The 16,828-nt window shown below is 45.1% G+C and overlaps 1 long non-coding RNA gene across 1 annotated transcript; it reads right to left on the bottom strand.

Moving 5' to 3' along the window:
- Nucleotides 1–8,147: 8,147 nt before the first annotated feature.
- LOC141730686 (uncharacterized) lies at nucleotides 8,148–13,678 on the bottom strand. The gene is made up of 3 exons (XR_012582304.1): nucleotides 13,602–13,678; nucleotides 13,172–13,308; nucleotides 8,148–10,859 (listed from the first exon to the last, which is right to left on the bottom strand). It is a non-coding gene; the product is annotated as an uncharacterized LOC141730686 (long non-coding RNA).
- Nucleotides 13,679–16,828: the final 3,150 nt, after the last annotated feature.

Genomic DNA, 16,828 nt, shown 5'->3' with positions numbered 1-16,828 from the left:
ATGGTCTTTGTTCCTCTCAAGCACCAGTCAGATTTTCAGTTTACAGTGCAAACAGTTGCATATTTCAGTTCCAAACTCTTGAAATTCAGTTCAAACCTGGCTTGGCTGAGGAGAGCTGCAGCTGCCCCATGGCTGAGGGCTGAGATGCAGCCAAGCCTCAGCCACCCTCACCAGTGTCCATCCATATTCCAGAATGGGCAGCACAGCCCAGGTGAGCTGGGCACTGCTCCCACCTGTGCTCCTTGAGGGGCTCCTCTGACACCTCTGGCCATGGAAGGCTGCAGGGGGACACAGTGTGGGTAAATGAAGGTGATGTAGCATGTAATCTTAGCCCCCTAAAGAGTTGCAGCTGGACCATATTAATAAAGATTAGGAGCAGGCTGGATGATAACAGGCAACACCTGTAGCCAACAAGAACAGTGGTGTAAAGGAGTGGATTGGTGGGAATGGGAGTCAGAGGTCTCAGGATGCTGCTACAAGGATCAGGAATGGGCAGTGCTTTGAGGAGATGCCTATGAGAAACATCAAGGAGGTATAAAACTGAGGATATGGAGCCCTTGCACCATAATGATAAAAGAACCCTTGATATATGAGACAACATATAATGATAATAGATAAGACAACAGAAGGCAGCAGGGCACAGAGCTTGTTCCAGCAGTGTTTGGTGGGCAGGGTCTGGTCAGCAGCCCCCATCCCCACGGACACCCCAAGGGCAGCAGATGCACACCTGGAGGCACCTCCAGCTCCTGGGCTGCTGTGGGAGATGTAAACACGTCCACTGACTCAAGCTAAAGCATGGTGAGCCCGAAGCCAGGCATGTTTAAGGAATCTGATGAGGAGAAAAGGAGGATGGAAAGAAGTGAGACACTGAGAAACCTGCAATTATCAATAGGATGGATTTTCTTCCCTTTTTGACAGGGATAGAGTTACCCAACCTATTATTACGTGTACTTAATTACATATCTCTGCAATAGATCACTCAGGTAAGGAGAAATATCTTCTGCCTGGGAAACATCACTAATTGTTCCTTTTTTGTTGGCATACTTTCTGATTGGAGTAATTATAGAGCTGCTTCCCCATTCTCTTTTACTCTGAAGATTTTGAAGACATATTTCTTCACAGATTCCATAAAATTAAGCACCTTGAACCTCTTAATTTTGGCTTTTTTTGTTCCCCTTTCCTACCTTTTCTTCCCTTGTACAGAATATTTTACTGTGTGTGAAGAAACCTAATGCAACAGCTTCCGCATCCCACCATGCTGTGCATTGTACGTGCTACAAAAAGTCCTTGATTTCAACCACTATGAAATTCTTACACTAATTTTAGAAAAGCTTTTGACTTCCAAAATTATCACAAGTAGCAAAAAGGAAAAAAAAAAAAGTTTAGATCCATTAAGTAGCTTATCTCTAATATAAGTAGATAGCTAATTGGCTTTGGTGCACTGAAATCAAGTTCTGACAGTCTGGGAGATGCCTATCTCAGGTGTGTCAGCGAGTTCTCCATCTGGCAGCACACCCAGCAGAGCTGCACAGCACCCACTCACACAGGTCACAGAGCATTCTGCAGCCCAGAGTGTGAGCAGGAGAGCACAGGAACAGGCAGAATTTACAGATTATAGCTGATTCTTCACTCAGCCCCACAGCCTGCATTTCTAGTGGAGCTCAGGGGAGGACAGTGCACCGTGGCTGGGAGACCCTGCAGTGATGAAGACTCACAACCTCTTCTGACAGGTCTTTCCCACCTAACCTGAGAGTTCTACATCCACCCTTTGTTGCTGTCTTGAAGATAAATTAAATCTCCTGATCTACAAAGATCTGCAGCTGCAGTCACCCTGACTTGGACCCTGATGGTCCATTTTATTTCAGCTACAAGCACTGATCTTCATTAATATCCTCAGGTCACTTTAGACCTAATCCTGATCTCTTGCCATGTTTTTTGCTTTTCTTTACTTTCTAAATCCATCAAAATATTTATGCCACCCTTTTGGGTTTTGCTGTAGAAATGAATCAGTTAAAATCTCCAGCCCTTTCAGGAGGTTGCAATCTCCTGACCATGGATCTCTGGAAGCCTCATTCCTCTATACAATGAGATGCTTCAAGGTTGGGTAACTCAGGTTCAGTTTTTCTGGCATGGGAGTGCACTTATTCCATGAAAAATCACCATGAAAAGCCAAAGCTCAGCAGTGCCCTTGCCTTTCCTCTAATCCTGCACCATGGGCTTTACCATGGATTGAAAGAGAAATCCTCACCTTGTTCTGCCCATCCCATGCCAAGTCTGCTCTCACCTGGGGGCTTCTGCTCAGATCTGCATGAACGGAAGAGGCAGAAAAGAAATTCAAGAGCTTGGTTTTATTAAGCAGATATAAAACTAGATCCAAGCACCAGTCCAGTCAGGGGAAGATTTCTTATACCGCACACAGGTTGTGGCTGAGCCTGAAGTATGGGATGATTTTGTTTATTTACTGGATCTATCTCCCAACCAAGAAATGTACTAAATTTTCCAAGCATCTGCATAACCTGATGATACAAAGATCCTTTATGAAGATGTGTATCTTTGGAGTAATTAATTTATCATGTGATGGAACTGTTGCCCTGGTTACTACAGAAATTATTCAATAACAGAGCAAATTGGTATGTAAACAGTAACAGTTAGATAACTCATTGGCACAAAAATAACTGCTGACAAGTGCATTCCACACACTCCAAAGGCTCTGTCCAGCTCCAGTGTACTTCCTTTTTCAGACTCCTCCTTTATTCAGATCCCATTCCTTATTTCAGTGAAGGGCTCCTCAGCATCCCAAACCCCCTGAGAGCACCACTGCCAATAGAACTGCTGAAGCATCTTTTCCTTGGCCTGGGGCTGGAAGCCCTGCAGGCATCAAACACATGGAGCAGTGTCCAGTCCTTCATTGTTCAGCAGGGTAATGTCAGCAGCAGCTACTCCTCATCCTATTCTTTATTCTACTCCTCATCCTACTCTTTATTCTACTCCTCATCCTATTCTTTATTCTACTCCTCATCCTATTCCTTATCAGATGGAGTGCTAAACTGAGGAGAACATTGCTCCCAAGGTCACAGAACCCAAGAGTGCTGCCCCTCCTGGCTGGCATTTCTAATGAAGGATTCCTGGTGTTGAAAACAAGGCTCACCAGGAGCACAGATTCCCTCCCTCCCCTAGAGGAGGCTGGAAGGGTCCCCAATGGCAGGTCAGACCTGGTGTCCATATAAATAACAGGGTCCCACTATGCCCAGTGGGGCAGGAGTCACCAGAGGCCATAAACAAGTGCAGTTGTGAATGCTTGAAACCTGCACAGGATAAATTATATAGAGAAGCAGCCCCAGAGCTGCAGACACACCTTTCTGTAGAGCTCCCTGTGCAAACACTGTGTGCTCCCAGCACTCTGGGCTGCTCAGCAGCCATTCCCATGGAATGCTGAAGGCATGAGCACCTTGATAGTTTTTCTTTTTCAACTACACTGATTTTTTTTAACAGTCTGCAAAAACTCAACCAACTACTGCCTTGGTAAACTATTGCATTCATATCATGCAACTACATAAGGATCACGTATCATGCACTACAGAGTGCTTTTGACCCTTAAGGTAGCCTAATTATTAGCTTCTTTTAAAGAAAATATCTCTAAAAGCAATTCCAAATGTTATGGCCTGTTCAGTAGGAATTGCCACAAATGCCTGGCCTGGATCAGCCACTGCTTTGCAGGGACACAGGGGCTGAGGTGGTTATTTCTGCATATTGTGATGGACAAGACCAAACTATTTCTGAAGTGTGGGCCTTGGCTGTGTCTGAACATCCCTGTGCCGACCTGGCTGCTGCTCCTGTCCTAAAATGAGCCTGTGAGAAAGTTCCTACCCTTTAAATTTGCTAGAGGATTTAAGAAACACCAGAGCATTGCATGGCAGAGTTTTTAACTATTATTTCGTGCATATAAAAGTAGCACAGAGAATTTAAAGGTGAATCCTCAGTTCAGACAAACTAAGATGTTTATTTCAACTGGATAAATTTAGACTGATGGGGTAATGAAAGGGGCATTGACAACCACTTGTGAGCTCCTTTAACATATCTATTTCCAGGAAATGTAACATCTGGTGTGTACTACATCCATTATCCTATCTGTCCAACTTAAGTGCACACAAATAATATATGTGCATGACTGATTTCCCTGCTGATGTCTTTATTATTACTTTGAGCAGATGAAATCTAGACCAGTCTTTTACTGTTACATTTTGGTTTCTGCATTCCAATGTCAAATTGCTTAATTATGTGATATTTGGTCACACTCTGCAAATGTTTCTTGCTGTCATTTTAGTGCCCAGTAGTTAGAGCAACAGGTAGAAAAACCAGTCAAAGTGCAGAAACATGAATTATTTTGGTTCAAAATGGTGTAAGGTCATAACTACATCACTTATAAAAACCAGAAGCAAATCTTAAGTGATTTGTCAGACACAGTAGCTAAAACTAGAATTTGCTTCCTGTGATTCCATGCAGTCCAGCCCCTGGCCCTGCACAGGACCCCCAACAATCCCACCCTGTGCCTGAGGGCATTGTCCACACTGAAGGCAGCACTTGTTTGGTTTTACAGAACTTCCAGAGGATCTAGACCTCCACAGGATAATGCTTTGCATACAATAAGACCTCAACAGGGGAAAAAAACCATCCCAGGCTCATCTTGCCTTCCCCAGTAGACACATGCTTCTATTTTGAGAGGAAAACAGCTCTTAGAGGAAGCAACTTGTAGATTTAGAATGCTACTTTTAAAGTGCCCTGAAGGCCACACAGCAGTTTGGAAGCAGTGCAATGCAAATTAAATGAGTGGGAGATGAAAGATTTCAACAGGCATTGAGAGCAGGAGAATTTTGAATCAGTCACAGCAGTCATTTCTCGGCCACGGGACCAAGTGCCAGGGGTGTGAGCAGGGGTGTGAGTAGGGATGTGAGTAGGGTGTGAACAGGGATGTGAGTAGGGATGTGAGTAGGGATATGAGCAGAGTGTGAGCAGGGGATTTGAGCAGGGTGTGAGCAGGGTGTGATCAGGGGACATGAGCAGGACATGAGCAGGGTGTGAGCAGGATGTGAGCAGAGTGTGAGCAGGGTGTGAGCAGGGTGTGAGCAGGGGTGTGAGCAGAGTGTGAGCAAGGTGTGAGCAGGGGATGTGAGCAGGGACGTGTGCAGGGTGTGAGCAGGGATATGAGCAGGGTGTGAGCAGGGGACATGAGCAGAGTGAGCAGGATGTGAGTAGGGTGTGAGCAGGGGTGTGAGCAAGGTGTGAGCAAGGGATGTGAACAGGGTGTGAGCAGGGGTGTGAGTAGGATGTGAGTAGGGGTGTGAGCAGCGTGTGAGCAGGGGTGTGAGCAGGGGACATGAACAGAGTGTGAGCAGGGTGTAAGTATGGTGTGAGCAATGGTGTGAGTAGGGGTGTGAGCAGGGGGTGAGCAGGGGGTGAGCAGAGTGTGAGCAGGGACATGAGCAGGGTGTGAGCAGGCTGTGAGCAGGGGTGTGAGCATGGTGTGAGCAGGGTATGAGCAGGGTGTGAGTAGGGTGTGAGCAAGCCGTGAGCAGGGTGTGAGGGACAGGGATGTCCCTGCTCCTGTGACAAACCAAGATATTCCTTACAGACCCTCCACCCTGCAGGCTGGCAGGGTGAAACTATTCCCCACCCACCCACAAGAGTTCCCCTCACAACCAACCCAGTGAATCTGGCACTGGGAGGGAAATCCCCATGGAAGAAGGAAAGAGGGAGCAAACTCCTCCTCCAGCACCACCAAACCGCTCAGCATCCAGTGTGGCACCACCAAGGGAGCATCAGGGACCTGGAATCTGTGGACAAAACACTGGAATTCAGATTTTCAGGATGCCAGCCCCTGTCCCCAGCTCAGCCCTGCCTCACTGCAGTTATTTTGGCAATGCCAAAGTGAACAAATCACACTGACTGTACCCTCAGGACTGGGAAGGTTTAGCACCATGCTGCAAACTTGCCACATACCTTAGATCTGTTCTTCTGGTTCCCCTAAAGCACTGGGTCTGTGCTATTGCCGCCTTAACTCTTGGTGGGAGGAATTTGGAAACTTTGGTAAAGATATACTGATTTTTTGGAGTATCATAAGTCCTCTTTATGAACTCATATAGCATAATCGTCACTTTATGAGTTGTTTTCATCATCTACTCAAACCATTAAAATGGCGGCTCTCTGTGTTTACAAATGTCCAGGCCACCTGGTATTCCTCAAAATGTTATTTTTTATTTTAAAATAATCTGAAAGCTGCCTTTGAAACAGCATCACCTCTGCACAGGTGAAATGCTACTAAAAGAAGAAATGAAAAAAAAAATCAACAAGCAATGCATTTTGCAAGAAATCATGCGGAGAGAGGGTTTCAAACAGAAATCATGAGGAGAGAGGGTTTCAAACAGAAATCATTCAAAACACTCTCTGAGCTCAGGGGCTCCAGGCTCTGCTCCCCAGCTCCCAGCCAAAGCAGGACCTGAATTAAAGAATTTCATGCTGATGCAACAACCCCCATTTCCCAATTTGTGTTTTTGTTTGCCAAAATAAACGTGGGGGATTTGCATTCATGTATCCAGACCCAAATGGAGGCACAGGAACATCCCAAACGAGCAAGCCAAAGCTGCTATCAAGGAACCATTCACTCTGTCCCACCCCCAATCACTCTTTCCATAGGAAGTTGCTATGGTGATGATAATTATTCTTGATCAGCAGGATACAGTAATTATTGCAATAAAAATCACATAAAGCTTGTCACTACATGTGTGAGACAGGGATTGTCTCTCCAATTATGCACCTTTCCTTGCCCTCCCCCTCCCTTTAAGGTAGGGTGTTGGGTTAGTTTTTTTTTTTTGTTGCAATTATGTAGTAAAAGACAAGAAATTCAATTATTTCTTGCTAATGTCAACTTTGCAGGAGATGATGGCAGTTGCCAGCAGCTGTTTGGATGAACAAAGGAGGTAAATAGTACTTGAGAATTTATGGCTAAAATTCAATGGCTTAGTATTTCAAAACACATTCCGGAGAGTTTTGAACAGTGGTCTAAAGGTTTGCACCCACTGGAGCCCCTCAGTTGTGCAGTGTGGTGTTTGGTCCAGGGGTCTGAGGTGAGCAGAGGAGCTCCAGGTCCAGCTCACAGCTGGTTCCTGCTGGTGCTCATGGCCCTGGCTCAGAGCAGCTCAGAGCATCCAGCCCAGGGCTGTGCCTCTCACCCAAGCAGCTCTAAGGCAGCTCAGGCTCCAAGCCTTGTTTACCCCCTGTTTGTCATTTTAATTGCTCCTCCTTCATTTTCAAAGTAGCTGCAAGCAGGCTGTGATGGATGGAGGGAGTAACCCGATATCGACATTCTGAGGGCATCCATCAGGAGCTCTAATCTCAGACAGAACTCTATGCTGAAGCCTTTCTAGAAGTCAGCCTCCTCCTTTGTGTGCCTGAGTGCACATCAGAACTTACACACACATCCAGACAAACCCACTTTGCTTCAGGACATCTGCTGGGAGAACACCCTGAGTCACTCCTGCCTGGCTCTGGGCATTTGATGCTTTGGGTATTGCTCAAACGTTCCCATCTCCCCAGAGCCCACAAATAGCATCCCTGTCATTACCTGTGGATCAGGCAGAATCCATCGAAATTGCATTTTACAGTATCTTATTTCATCTCTGCATTTTGTAATCGCTTCAAAAGAAGCAGGGGGAAAACAATACCACAGGATATTTTCAGCAAGTCGTAGGTTGGACAATAACACAGCAGAAATCAATCAGCATTTCAGTAATGCAAATGGTTTAAAGAGCACAAAAAGTTGTTGATGCGAGTTTAGGATCTGCTGAACCAACAGGTTTTGTAGCACTGCCTTAGGAAGGTAACTGGGTTTTTTTAGTACCTATATGACACAATCTTTTGTTAAACTCCTCTATGACATAATGTTCTGTAGTCATTAATATGGGACTAATCTCACAGGCATCTCATCTGCCCTCAATGGAATGGGAGTGAGGCCAGATCTTTAAGTATGCAAAAATCCAAGAAAAAGATTTATCTGTCTATCAGCATGTATTCATTCCACTTAAAATTTTATTTGTTCATTATCAGCTTAACCAGCACTTCACAATGTAGAGAAATCAGAGAGCCCCTATCAAAAGGCTGGGTAGGTTTAGGGGAAAACAAGAATTCTGCCTCCCTTGAACCAAGGCAAGAGGGAGAAGCTGCAGAGCAGAGTCAGTACAGGGAACAAAACTATCTTTTTGTCATGTTAGAGGAGACAACAGGAAAAGAAGATGGCAAATTACCTCTGATGCCTTTGACAGGTCTGTTTGGTTCGTGCATTCAGCCACTTGTAATTTTAAATTGTCATAACTGCATGTCTTAAAACAATATAAACCGGAATTTGAGATGAGGATCCTGGAGCCAGAATTCATGTTCTACTGCCCACTCACCCTGAGCTTTCTCTGTGAAATTGGCCATATTTAATCTAATCTCCATATTTAATTTAATCTCCAATAATTTGAAGGTTTTCAAATTTAGGAGGATTTAACAAAGCCCCAGATCTTAGTGCTGGCACCAGCTATGGAGTGAAATCATGTCTATGTCCTTCTTGCACATCACACATCTTAAACACAGAAACCACGATAAAATTCTTCAGAAAATACTTCAGAATCACTGAACACAGAGTGTGTCACAGCATGAATTCAGCATCATCTGAACCATCAAAACTTTTTATTTAGGGCAGGCTGACCACCAGGAGCTTCTGCTGTGCCTTCAAATGACAATTCTCAGTTCCTTACTAAATCTCAACTTGCACACACAGCAAGTTTCTAAATTAAAGCCAAGCACTACCTCGTGCTCAAGCCTTCCCATCATTTTGCTCTTTGTTGCCACCTCCAGTTAAACTCTGACTGTTCTTTTTTCTGATAGTCTCATTCAAGAAAACCAATGTTTTCCTTGCCAAAGAAGTCTCCAGAACTTGTGCACACTCACCTGTGTGTGCCCTGCCCACCCTGGCCTGGCACTGACTGGCCAGTTCATTAACAGCATGTTGTTGTTGCTTTCTTTTTCTTCCTGAAAGATTCCCAGTTTTCCATCGAGCCCAGCACAGAGGAGGGGATGGGTGTTTTCCTGCCTAAATGAGGAATGCAGACCCCTGTGCCCCCCAGGACAATGTGTCCCTTGTTCCCCTTCCCAAGGGGGTGGCTGGAAGATGCTCCGGCCCCAAGGAGATCAAAGAGCTGCCAGGACAGGCTGGTCAAGCATTTCCCTTTCATCTGAATATATTGTTTGTGATTCTGAGCCATTCCCGAAGGTGAAGAAGGCTTCTAATCATTGCAGGAAGAGCCCTTGGAGATGACAGCAAGAGAAAAAAAGAAGATTAAGGATTGCTTACAAGCACCAGGGAGCAGCAGGTTACATATTTGGAGCAAACTGCATTTGTTGATTTTACTTAAACAGGTTTCTAACAAAGAGAAATTAGAAATTCAGGCAGCATAAAGGAAACAATCACTTAACACTGGTGCCTTATAATGGAACAGGGGCTGCTTTATTGCCTGGATATCTATTATATTGTAAGGTGTGCATTTTGTAATGTTTTGCATTTCTAAGAATTAACACTGCACTACAATAAAAAGAACTTAAATTATTTTCATTACAGTCAGTAGTTTTGCAGAGAATCACCAAATTCACCAAAGAAAGAAAAGCAGTCCTGTGACCTCATAAATCACACAGAGGAACTGAAAACAAGGCAGAGCTCTCTAAAATGCATAAAACCACCCCAGACCCCAGAATTTTAGGTTTCTTCTAGCATAGCTTTTTCTCTTAGTTCAGCAATCCATTTTTAAAACAGTGAACTGAAATTTATCCAAATATCACTTTGTTGTTGTCATCTCTCATAACAAAGCAGACCAAACTCCATCTACACCCTCCTGCTGTAAGGATGAGCCCTGGAAGGGATCTGATAAGGTTTCTGCAATTGAGCCAAAGGGAATAAAGATTTTTTTTTATTTTATTTTTCACTTCTAATTTTCCCCACTGTGGCAGCACTGAAGGAAGAAGAAGCGAGGGGCAGACCCCAGTGAGGGCTCTATAAAACTGCTGCCAGCAGCTCTGAGCTGCAGTGAGAGGGTGCAGGGATTTTGGTATAAGGGGGTTATGGAGACAAGATGGAGGGATCAGGGCGTGTCTTGTCCTTCTTTCTTCTCCTTGTCATCCTTTTTCTGTGGTGATGTTGGCACTGTGGGATTGGTTCTTGGTGAAGGTGCAGTTGCTAAGATGGGTGAAAGGTACTGGGAAATAAAGGTAAATATGATGTACGTAGTTTTTAGTATAAAAATAGACGACCGCCCAGTGGGAGATCAGAGTGCCCTTGGCTGCCCTGCTGGTCAGACCTCTGTCGGGCTGGAAGAAAATTTTGTAGATAAGGAATAATAAACAATATCGAAGACTGAAAATCTGAAGACTCCAGACTCATCCTTTGGAGCGCGGGCTGTCCCAGGGCCATCCTATGGGTGTCCATGCAGAGACAAACAGCCGGAGTGGTCAGGCTCTGACATCACAGAATTGTCAGGACTCAAATATGTTCGACATCCACGAATTGCAGCTCTTTCAGATCCATCAAGAGGTTTAAGTGCTGGATGACGGCCCAGGGCTGCTGTGCTTGGCTTCCCCAGGAAGGAAAGAGGCAAATCCTGGTGCTGCCCAGTCCCTGAGCCCGTGCCAGGGACACTCTGTGCCAGGGGCTCCTTGCACTGCTGCTGTCACAGAGCTCCCCAGTGAATCATCAGGGAAACATCTTCAGCCTCCAGGAGCACATGGAGCTGCAGATATTCCTCTCCTGCTCTATTTTAACAGTAATATTTTCACTAGAGCAAAAGGAAAACAAGCAGTATTAAGTGCAAGTATCTCCTGTATAAATATTTATCCAAGGAAGAAAAAGTGTCCTTGTGTGGATCCACAGGTGCACAGACAAACACTTCACCACCAAATTCCACCAAATAGCCTTCGGACAAGGAGCTGAGCAGTGTTTGGACAGATGGCCAGTTCTTCTAGAAATGCTTCATTTTACCCCCATTGTTTTAGTCAGAGCAGGCTGCTGTACTGGAAACAATATTCTATAGTGCCCTTTTCATTCAGTAATTTCCATGAATTATACAAATGAGAGTTTACCACAGCCTAGGAGTAAATTGCAGGGTCACTAAAACCTCAAGGCACTTGTCTGTGCACAGAATTCACAATTGCTCAGCACAGGCTGGGGCAGTCCTGCTGGCTGACAAGGAGCTGGGAAAGCTGAGAGCCTGGAGGTTCCACAGCTGAGACACTAAAGAGTCCCATCAAAACTGAGAGAGGCACATTAATAAATTTTCTTAAATAAATAAATAAAAGGGAAAAAAAACCAAAAACCAACCAAACAAAAAAACTCCAACCAAAAAGGCTTCAGAGAGAAGTGTCTGCAATCTGAATTAGAGGGGGAAATTCTTTCAGCTCCTGCAGCTAGCTGAGGCAAGTTCCCTGGTATTTCTTCACTGGGAAGTTTCTTCCCCTTGGCTATACAGCAGCTCATGCCTACAGGAGAGGAGCAGGCTGATAACCAGGATTAGGTGAACTGGTCTAGATAAAGAACTGACTTGAACCTCTGCCCAAGGTTTGAACCCAAGGCTTGCTCTTCAAATCAAGTATTAGGAGGCAGTTTCCCCCTTTCCTTTTTTCCTTGCTTCCCCTTGTCCAAAATCTCTTCTGTTTGGCGTGAAACCAGATGTTTTAGGATCTTGCATCTCAGAGAACCTTTTTCCTCAATGAGACAGTCCTGTACCCCTTGTGGCTCCTTCCCAGTGAGAGGATTTCCCAGATTTGGGAGGACAGGGAGTGGGGAAGCCTCTCCTGTGTCACAGCCTCTCACTGCCCCTCCCAGTGCTCTCAATCCTGAGACCCCTGAGGGAGCCCTCTATTCAAAGATTGTTTAAATCACAGGGTCAGGATATGCTGCATCCAAAAATTTTAAGCAACCTGGCATTTTTAGAGGCTCCTGCAGCCACAGCGTCCTCTGCCCTGCATGGGGGGGACACATCCACACAGTGCATGGAGCTGGTGCACATCTGAAAGCTTTCTTGGAAGCATTTCACCAAATGGTCAGTCCAGGCACTGCTGCTGGCCACCAAATCACAGGCTGAATGCACTTTCAGAATATTCCCTTCTAAAGCTGCACTCTGTGTGTTCTGAGAAGAAAAAAACTTTCTTAGTACTTAAACATATGCTGAAAATATCTATAGAGCTGCCAGTCACCATCAAATGTCTCTTTGCAGACTGTCTCTTTTCTACAGCCAGGGGATGGTATCAATAAAAAGAAAAAACAGAAGGCCTTCAATGCAGTTAGTCATTCCTGCTCCCTTATTCTTTAACTATTTAGCCAATTTAGGAGAAATGCAAGATCAAAATGCAGGATAATCGATGTAAGCTGATACAAGGCCTAAATTTTATCTGCCTTTTCTTATTTCTTCTCCAAAATATCAGAAGATGAGGAAATATGATTTTTAAATGAGCATAGTTAATACACCCTGGAATGAACAATAAACAGCTGAAATGAGCTTCTCAACCCATTCTTTTAAAGTGTCTAATGTGTAATCCTGGTAACACTTAACATTCATTTGAACATGAAAAAGCTTCAGGCTAGAGGTGCTAATAAGAACACCCCACACTTCAGCTTTAAACAGACATGGCAATTTGTATTTCAATAAGGGGAAAAAAAATCAGTCTGGAGGAAAGAAATACCTGCACTCCTCCACTGTATCCATTTACAGCACTCACGTGCACACGTTTTAGCATCACTAATGCAAATCCAGCATCAGGGAGACAATTTAAATTGCCCTTCAAAAGGCAGAAAAAGAAACATATCATTAGCATGACATCTCACTCCTCTGAAATGCATGAAAGGCTGCTTGTGCTGCATAAAGGTACAGGCAGGTGTAAATGAAAAAATGCATTCTTTGCTTGGTGATAAGGAAAATGTGGAAACAGAAATGCCAGGGTGACAGACTTTTTCTGCTTTTTCTCACTCTGCAGATCTGACAGCTTCACATTGAAGCCACATTATAATAAGGCTGGAATCCTTTACCTGTTGGGAATGTAGGACTTGTGCTTGCTCCTGCTTTAATCAGGAAAAAATAAAAAATCAACTCACCACCAGCACTGTGTCTTGTTCTCTCATTTCTTGGGAGCCTCATCAACATTTTCTGTCCTGTCAAAGTGAATGTTAATTGCTGCAGGATGACGTGATTTTGGTGCCACCATTTTTGGAGCCAGGTCTGACTTCACTTCCTGTACACAGAAGAATGTTCTGTAAGAAACCTGGAATAAGTCTTGAAAGCAAAATCCCCAAGAAAATTTAGTTTTAACTGCCTTGATTTTTTAATGTGATTAAACAATTGCCCGAGTTTTTGTGGAAGTCAGAAAGAAATAATTTTTATGAACGGCTTCTCTCACTTCTAACTCATCAAATGGAGTTTAAATGACAAATAGTTACTTCTAAGAGCATGTTAGCAAAGCTGTCCCAGAAAAATCATGTGCCTGTGTATTGATGAACATTTGTCCTGTATATTAGAAATTCTCACTTGTAGATGCTGGAAAGCTGAGGGGAAAATCCAAAGCATAAATTGGAATGAAGAAATCAGCCTTACTCGTGTTCTCATGCTAGAACAGAACTGATCTGCCTGAGCTGGTTCAGATTTGATCCCTGCAGATCCAGGGCACATTTTTGCTGAGGCTGCTGGTGGAAGTCACACATTGCAGGGTGTTCTTTGGGAAAGAGGAGAACATTTGCTCTATGGAAATCAGTGCAGGCTGTTATGGGAACACCTTAAGCAATTCCATGGAAAACCTCAGGAGCTGCCAAGCCAAGTTTTAGGCTACAAAGGGGAATGAGGAAGATAAGTAGCTCTGAAAAATATGTGGTGGAAATGCTGCACAATAAACCCTGAACTTCTCTCTGTGACCTAAAATAAGGAAAATTTGAAGATTATAAATAAATCTAATATTAAGATTTCTGATATAAATTTCTGACATAAATTTCCTAAAGTACATAAGTTGCTAAAATCTTCCCTCTCTTCCCCATGCACACAGACTGATTTCATCAGCCCCACAAACCTGAGACATAATGCTGCTGCTACCATTTTTTTTGGTGAGCTTTTTTCCCCTGCGCTTTTTATGCTTTTGCCACTGTTCAAAAATATCTCCTAAAATCTGATGTAATAAAGACAGAATTACATCCCCGGGCCCTCAGGAAGATCAATAAGCAAGTTAATTTCCTGAGTGGCCATAGAGCTCCTGGTTTGTGAGAGAGGAAAAAGAACTAAAGACACAGAAATGTGGGCCCAGAGAGAGTTCCAGCTCCCTGCAGGCTCAGACATCCCTGGATGTTGGAGCTTTGCTCTCTCCCCCAACTCTCAGAAATGAGGAGAAGGTGTGACCCATCCCTGGGGACCAGAGCAGGGATGAGGGAAGGAGGGAGAGGGGCAGGCAGGGAGGAAGGCTCTGGGAGGGCTTTGCCCCATCCTGCCCTTGGCACAGGAGCAGCACAGCCTCCCTGGGCAACCTCACCCTGCTGTCCCTGCCTGTGCTGGTGCCGCTGCTGGGAACAGCAGCCATGGGGCAAACAGAGCTGGGCAGGGACAGGAGGGCCCTGTGTGGGCAGTGAGCAGCCATGGGGCAGCCATGGGGCAAACAGAGCTGGGCAGGGACAGGAGAGCCCTGTGTGGGCAGTGAGCAGCCATGGGGCAGCCATGGGGCAAACAGAGCTAGGCAGGGACAGGAGGGCCCTGTGTGGGCAGTGAGCAGCCATGGGGCAGCCATGGGGCAGTCATGGGGCAAACAGAGCTAGGCAGGGACAGGAGGGCCCTGTGTGGGCAGTGAGCAGCCATGGGGCAGCCATGGGGCAAACAGAGCTAGGCAGGGACAGAGAGGGCCCTGTGTGGGCAGTGAGCAGCCATGGGGCAGCCATGGGGCAAGAAGAGTCTGGGCAGGGACAGAGAGGGCCCTGTGTGGGCAGTTACTGCCCTGCCCTGCTCCAGCCATGAACAGGTGCACACAGGGATGGGAAAGGGGAGAATTGTCAGATCCCTCTGATGAAGAGAATCCTGAGCTTTCCCAGCCCTGCAGCAGCAGCTCCTCTGCTCCCTCCTCAGCCAAGAGCCTGCTGATGCAGCCCCTGCACGGCAAACTGCAGCCAGGGTAATGACAAAGCCCAAAGCAGCCAGCTCAGATTGCTCTGGAAACTCACCCACAAATGATCACTCCCCAGTTTACAGTCAAAGGTCTCATTTGAGCAGATTTTAATCTATTCTGAATGCACAAGTTTCTTTCACTGTTCCGATTTAAGCCAGGAACACCCAGCCCAAACCCAACTGGCACCCTGGGCACTGCAACAATCAAGGGGCTCTGGGGAAAGAGAAGTGTTAGAAAAGTTAGGAAAGTGAAGCCATTCAGTCTTGTGGCTGCTGAAAATGAAGAGAGTTCATTTTTCCTGCACTGCAGCCCCTAAAGCTGGGTACCCAGATAAAGACTCGAGCTTCTCGTGGTTTGCACAGATCCCAGAGAGATGCTGCCATGGAAAAGTGCAAGAGTCTGGTTTCTGCACATCCAGCCTCACCAAAACTCAGTTCTGACTTGAGGGCTGTCTGGAACAGGTATTTCATCAGATTTGCCTGTGGGGGAGCTCTAGAAATTGCCACCTGTGAACGTTTCCAGGAGGCAATGAATGAGTGCTGGAAAACCATCCTGTTAAATTTAAGGTAATACAGACAGCTTCTGCAGTGTGGCCTCAGTTTTCAATCAGCCAGGTTCAAATGTAGCTTATCAAAAGCTCTAGGAGCAATCAAATCCACTTTCATGAGCCTTTAGTAAAAGAGGTAGCATGTATAAGCCTTTCTAAGCAGCCTAAAAAAAAAAAAAGCTTACATTAACAGATGTAACAGATACACAACTATGCTCAAATATTTTTGTTTGTCTAACATAAGGAATAAAACAAGTTACAGCAAAGCATGAAATCTGATGAGGATTCTACCTTAAGGAAAAAAAAATTGTCTTTTATAATAACAAATAGTTGGAACCAGCACATTGCTTTCGCGACATTGTTCCCTCCAAGACAAGTCCAAACTGTTCAACATTATGAAAACTCTGCCTATTGCTTTGTACCAGAAAATTTATTACCCCCAAATCATTTACAACAGACAGCATGCATTCCAAAACTGATTTGTTACTTTAGGCCACAACAACTCACTTTCAAAGCTTAAAGAATCCATTATCCTGTGCAAAGGAAAGCCCAGCCCGTGAACAGGACACAGAGAGGCTTCAGGTGGAATTCCAGGAAGAAGTTTGGATGGAGGACGCCTGCAAACCCAGCAAAGGATTCACTGGGAGCCTTCTGGGCACAGGGATGGGGAAAAGATTGAACAGGATTTTTATTCTGTGATGTGTGTGAGCATTTGTCACAATTTCAGCAAGCTGCTGGCTGGGCTGGGAGGAGGAAGCGAGGCAGTTGGAGAAGTCAAATATGATTAACACAGGAACTCTGCTCTGTGGGAGATGTCATTACCTGCTGACACAGAGCGGGGCATTTGTCTCACTTTGCTGCAGCACAAAACACAATGTGTGTGTTCAGCACTACTTGCTCCTCTGATTTTTTTATGAGCCACAGCAGACACTTGGGCCAGTTTGATTTATTTGATTAAAATGCCTCAGACATTTTTCAGCTATGGAGATCACTGCAATTTACCAACTGCTGGTCTCAGAGCCTGCCTGAGAGCAGAGCCGTGTCCCAGCTCAGGGGGCAACCCCAGCTCAG

The sequence above is a fragment of the Zonotrichia albicollis genome, chromosome 12 (assembly GCF_047830755.1).
Source record: "Zonotrichia albicollis isolate bZonAlb1 chromosome 12, bZonAlb1.hap1, whole genome shotgun sequence".
Lineage (NCBI taxonomy): Eukaryota > Metazoa > Chordata > Aves > Passeriformes > Passerellidae > Zonotrichia > Zonotrichia albicollis.
The sequence above is the reverse complement of the archived record's forward strand: the minus strand, read 5'-3'. Positions and strand labels throughout refer to the sequence as shown.